This window comes from Emys orbicularis, chromosome 2 (assembly GCF_028017835.1).
Source record: "Emys orbicularis isolate rEmyOrb1 chromosome 2, rEmyOrb1.hap1, whole genome shotgun sequence".
Lineage (NCBI taxonomy): Eukaryota > Metazoa > Chordata > Testudines > Emydidae > Emys > Emys orbicularis.
Window position 1 is genome coordinate 102593330 of NC_088684.1, and position 6000 is coordinate 102599329.

Consider the following 6000-nt stretch of genomic DNA (forward strand, 5'->3'; position numbering starts at 1 on the left):
CCTGATTTCAGCGCAGATTAATGTGGTGTTTCAAAGACCTATAGCATAGAGGTTTAGAACTGACAGCTCAGGTACCTTGACCTCTGAGGGAAAAGAAATGTGCTCTCTACCAGTACAGTTTCCAATGTGTGGCTTCTGGGTGAGTCCTGGATCACAAGGCATAGAAGTTTGCAGGACAGCAAGGAGTACACCATGACATGGAGATTGCGGACTACAGGCTGATTTGGGTGGAGAAAGGTGGCCTCTGTAGGCATTGTCTATGCCTACTCTGCAGCATCTAATTGGTGACTTGAGAGGCTGGACTCTGATTGGACTGAGCATCTGACTGATTGCTTCAGCAACAGAATGAAAACTCCTAGTAAGTATTAGAAGAAAATTAATCGGGAAATTGGCGGGCTCATGGCTGACCAGAAAATGTGTACTGTATGGCATAGAAACATTACAAGCTCTGACACCTGACTGTTTCTCAGAGATGGGGTACATCTTTTAGGCAGGGGTTAAAGGATCTTTCTCTCAAACATAAAATGTCCAGTATTTTGGAACAGAAACGCTTTCTGTTGTTTCTGTTACTGGCCCTGCCACAAATATCACCTTCCAACCATTCTGAAACATGACCAGGAACACCATTCCACTGTAACAGGTTGTGCTTTGCTCCAGACACTGCATGTGAGTCAAGATATGGGGGGGAGGGGGAAGTAACAACAATAGAAGGGTATATATACCAGGGAGTGAACACCTCAGCGAGATGAATTCCTTGCTTCCCCTTTGGAGGGGGAAAGGGTTCGGGGAGGGGGGTCATGGGGTGGGGGCATAGGCGTAGTTTGACTTCTATATTTGGGGGTGGGGCAGTTCCAGTCAGGCCAATGGGGCTGTGGGGGGCCAAATTCTACTCCTGCCTGAGGCTTGCAGTTTGGGGGGGGCAACGCTCCCTTATCCCTCCAAAACTATGCCCATGGGTGGAGGCCAGGTTGGAGGAGGAATGCAGTGAATGGGTCAGGGCACGGCTAGGGAGGTGTTCCAAAGCAGGCATTGAGGGGGCCAGCTGGTGTGTGTGTGTCGGGAGGTGAGGGGGATGGCTGGCTTAGTATGAAAAGTGCGGAACATGATATGCACAACAGCCTCAATGACTATTCACACCTACCAATAACATATCTTTTCCTGTTCAGAAAACTAAGAAATTCAAGGGCCAAAAAACAATGTTAATGCAGAGTTAAGGTTGCTTGGTGGTATGTCGTTCCCTGGCAGAACACTGAGTTGAGCAAAGCTCACACCAAAACTGAAAACCATCCTTCAGCAATGCCCCAGTACACCCTGCTAACGCACATACTCTGCTAACACTACAGCTGCTGAAATGTATAAGCTCTTCAGCTCTTTTTACAGCCCATTCACTCTCACCCACAGGATTCCATCTAACATTATTAAAGGACATAAAGGGAAAAAAAAGTTTGCTCATGCCACCTTCCCTCTACCCTCTTTTGAGCAATGCCTCATTAGGCATGTAGCACAGACTCACACTGGCCTTTGGCACTATAAGATTCAGGAGGTTCCAGATCCTGGCATACACTCACATATTTAGCCAGCTCCCCAGAATGAATACCACACACGTACAATTTAAGATCCACAACACAGCCTTTTACAGCTCTCATACACTTACCCACAGGGTGACATCTCAGCCTACACTTTCACTTAACCATCATTAAAGCATTAGAGTCCTCTCCTCTACTCCACTTCAGCTGACAATATCCTTTGTAATAGCTTTATGCCGTGCTAGTGGCGTAACCTACATAACTCTGCATAGGAATGATGCAGCTGCATCTTGAAAGTAAATATGCACTTCTTCCATTTGCTTATCCTCATAGTGTGCAAAACAGAGATTGCCTCATATCACAACCACAGCTGTTACGCACCTCAGAGTAATCCACAGATCTCACAAACACACGTCTACCATACACAGCTAACTACTGCCTCCATCATTTAGTGCAGCTACACCTGACACTGACCATGCTCACTTTACCTGATGTGCATGCAGATAATAAATGCTTAGACAACTCTCATATCGCAGCTTGCTACTGACAATACCCATTGTAATAAAACGCCTGTGCCCTGTTAATTATCTGACATACACAATACTGCTTTGAAATGATGCATTCTGGATCCTGAAGGTACACATGCAGCCCTGCCTTTTGCTCACACTCATCAGAGGGTGCTAAACATAGATCTCATACCATCGTCACAGCTGTCACACACCACAAAGTAATCCACACATGTCCTCATATCCCAGACAAATCTTTACCAAGCAGGCCCAACTACTGCCTCCACCATTTAGTGTAACACACTGACTGCACTAAGAGTGTATCCAAATCATTCCCATTGGCTACTGCCAGCTCCAGGGGAACAGAAGGAAGGTGGTACACTCAATCTTCTTTCTTCCCCACACCTTTTGTCCTTTAGCAGTGTCAGATGGAATCCTGTGGGTGAGAGTGAATGGGTATGTACATTTCAGCAACTGTGTGGTTGGCAGAGTAAAGGTATGTGTGTTAACAGGACATACTGGAGCAGAGTTTAGTTTGCATGGGCAATCTTAACTGGGCATATGCTGGTTTTCAGATGTTTTGAGTTATGTTCAACTTAGCATTCTGCAAAGAGGTGACATGCCACCAAGCAATCTGAACTCCATGGTAATGCAATTTTTTGCCATTTAATCTAGAATATGTTACTGGCAGAAGCAGGGCTGACGTATTCTTCTATTCATGTCATTATTTAAACAGCATTTTAATAAATAAGGATGCTATGGCGCAAGGAGGGGGAAAGTGGTTGAACAAATGAGAGGGAAGTGAAGTGACGGGTACCAGAGAAACCAGTTTTGATTTAGGAACAGAGAAAATAGTATCTGCTCAGATCTTCATCATTAAAGAACCCCTTTAAAATGGAAGCACTGTTAGTAAAAGGTGCTGACTGACAGCTATAGAAACCAGAATCATATTTATCCACAGAACTAGTATAACAAAGACTGTGAGGGTGCAAGTTTCCCACATTGTATATACCCTGACCTGGTTCAGAGACTCTGTAGGGGTATATCTACACCGAATCTACCAGCCCTGGTAGACAGACTTGCACTAGCTGGGCTCAATTTAGGGTGCTAAAAATAGCAGTGTGAATGTTATGGCTCAGGCGGCAGCTTGGGCTCTCAAGCCCACCTGATCCCTTGGGTCTGAACTCGGGTGATTAGCTTGGGTCTCTGGCAGAGCTGCAGCAACCACACTGCTATTTTTAGCATGCTATCTTGAGCCCAGCTAATGTGAGTCCGTCTACCTGGGCTAGGAAGCTCATTCAAAGGTGCAATATAGATATACCCTGGAAGTGAGGTGAGAGGGCAGCTCATTCTCAGTGTCCATACAAATCTTCTCAGACTGGCCCAAAGATGCCATCTTGGGTGGTCCTGGAGAGGTGGACACCTGTTACAAGAAACTGGACTGCAGCCAGAAGCCCATTTGACAGAGGCCACTGAACACATATTGGATGGTACTTCAGCAATTTTCAGTCACTAACAATCTGGACTTGATTCAAGTCAGCAACCTGGAAGAAAAAGGTGCCATATCCTATTACCAATCCTCTGAGCCAGCAAGGCCCTCATCTGCTTTTATCTTAATAGCTATGTATTTCTGCAGAGTAGTACTTTCTCAAAAAGTTTTCCCTGCCTGTACCTAATTTTCATGAGCAACTACACATATACAAAAATCCAGCTCATATTGCTGTGTGTATACAATGCAGATGTTCTTTTTTATACCTTCAAATTTTATAAATTAAAAAATCTTGGCAAGAAACAAGCATAGTATTCGCATCTAACCTTTACATTGTGTCAAGACTGGATTGTTTTTCTTTTTGAATCAGGTATTCAAAATATAACCCAATGGTCTTTGGCTGCTTTCAGTTCAGCGATACATAGCAAAACATGTGTGTGATTGCAATATTTAGCAGTCAGAACAGCACAATTGGAAAGACAGTTAGGAGACAACAATCTGTGATTAATTACCATGCCATAATTCTATTGTGAAATGATGAATTTGTAACACTTGATGTACAAAAGTAGCCATAACAGAATTATACATGTCAATCTCTCTTCCAACACCAGTAATGAAATATGACAAATAATTTAAATTGCTTATTTTAAAATGGAGGGAGGTGGATTATTGCCATTTTGTATTTGCAAGGAGCAAATTGTTAGAACACAGATTTTTATACCTGGCAACCAATCATGCTATATTTCTGGGGAACTCTTTTGAAAACAGTAGCAGATATGACTTATTTTCAAGCATCTCAGTCTGAAGCCCAGAACATCACTGGGGAATAGTTTTAAACCACACGTCTAGTTAGAAGACTTGTCTTTTAAACTGACTAATGAACTCTGTGTGATGTCTGATATTGCTTGGCAGCAGTAACATGGCACAGGCTACATTCTTCTATTCTTAGAGCATTCTACATGAGAGTTTGGGCTGGGATTGGAATTTGTATTGCACGTTTCTACCCCACAGGAGTGGAACGCACCTACTACCGGTAGCTCCAGGTAAGTGGATGAGGTAATTATCTGCAGGATTTAAGTAGAAAGCACCCAATCCACATTTTGTTTGGTTAGGCATTTGTGTATCCTTCACATAACTGAGAATAAGAAGGCCCTTTATGTGCTACACATGCAGTAGTACTGAAATATAGCCACCTCTGGGGTGTAGGAGAGCCACCAAATGACACAAGCAAATTGTACAATAGAGGCTATGGAAATTTTAGCAAGGACACTGGGACAATACCTACATCTAAAAAACTGCTATGGAATCTTTCAGCGTCCATGCAGAACAGAACTTTGCTTTTTAAGAGCTCATCCAAATTCCCTCACAGGAAACTGCATGGTACTCAAATTATTTACCCTCACAATGTCCTCCCTATCTTTGGTCTTACATGGCACCCACTGCAGGATCCAAGCACCCCACAGACAGTAATGAATTTCTTTATCCCTGCTGTGAGATAGGAAAGTATTATTATCCCCATTTTAATGTATGAGCAACTGAGACACATAGAGTTCAAGTGTCTTACCCAAGGTCATACTGGAACACTGTGGCAAAGCAGAGAACTAACCACAGATATTCTGAGTCCCAGTGCAGTGCCTTAATCAGAAAACCATCCTTCATCCCTAAAGCTAAATAGTGAGTTAATCTTGCTGGGATATAAAACTATTACAAACCTGGGGTGAAATCCTGGCTTCACTAAAGTCAACAGGAAAGTCACCCTGGCTCATGGCTAGGAAAAAGGACAGAGACAGAGTGCTCTGAGTCTGCTCTAAATTATTTCAAGGGCATGGTCAACCCCTGATCAGCCTCAGAATTAGGGAAAGATAAAGAAAGGTATCTTAGAGCCATCTCTGTTCCACACCTTCTTAATAGCATTAAGTATATCTGAGCCACAGGTGAGGCTGTAGTCCGTTAAGTATATAAGTACTTATTCAGGAGAACCACGGTGGTGTACATGGCCATTTTCAAGAGGGGGAGCTGAAGTCTCATGAGAAGAAATGTCACAAGATTAACCATGAGGACAAATGATGTCATGACCGACAGAAATTTTTTGAGATCAGGTGATCCTATGGAATTTCTGCCACTAGATGTTGAAATCTTGTAAAAACAGCTGACAAGAATTCATATATCAAATCCAACTCCTATTCCTAATCTGTTCAAACTCAAACCCAGGTTTGAGCCTAATGCAGATACTGATCTAAACATGGCCTCATTGACCCATCTATGCTTACAACATTTTACAGTATCTGATATACTGTTTAATTGTGATCATTATAGCACATGCAAAACAACAAAACATCTGAGAGATGTTTTTGAAGGCAAAAAGCAATTTAGCAAAGATAATATTTTAAAAAACATATAGAAGTGCAAGTCTTACCAGAAGTTTCCATGGTGGAAGGAGACCTGGGTCTGGCTTTTTTCCTTTACAGATTTCCAGCCA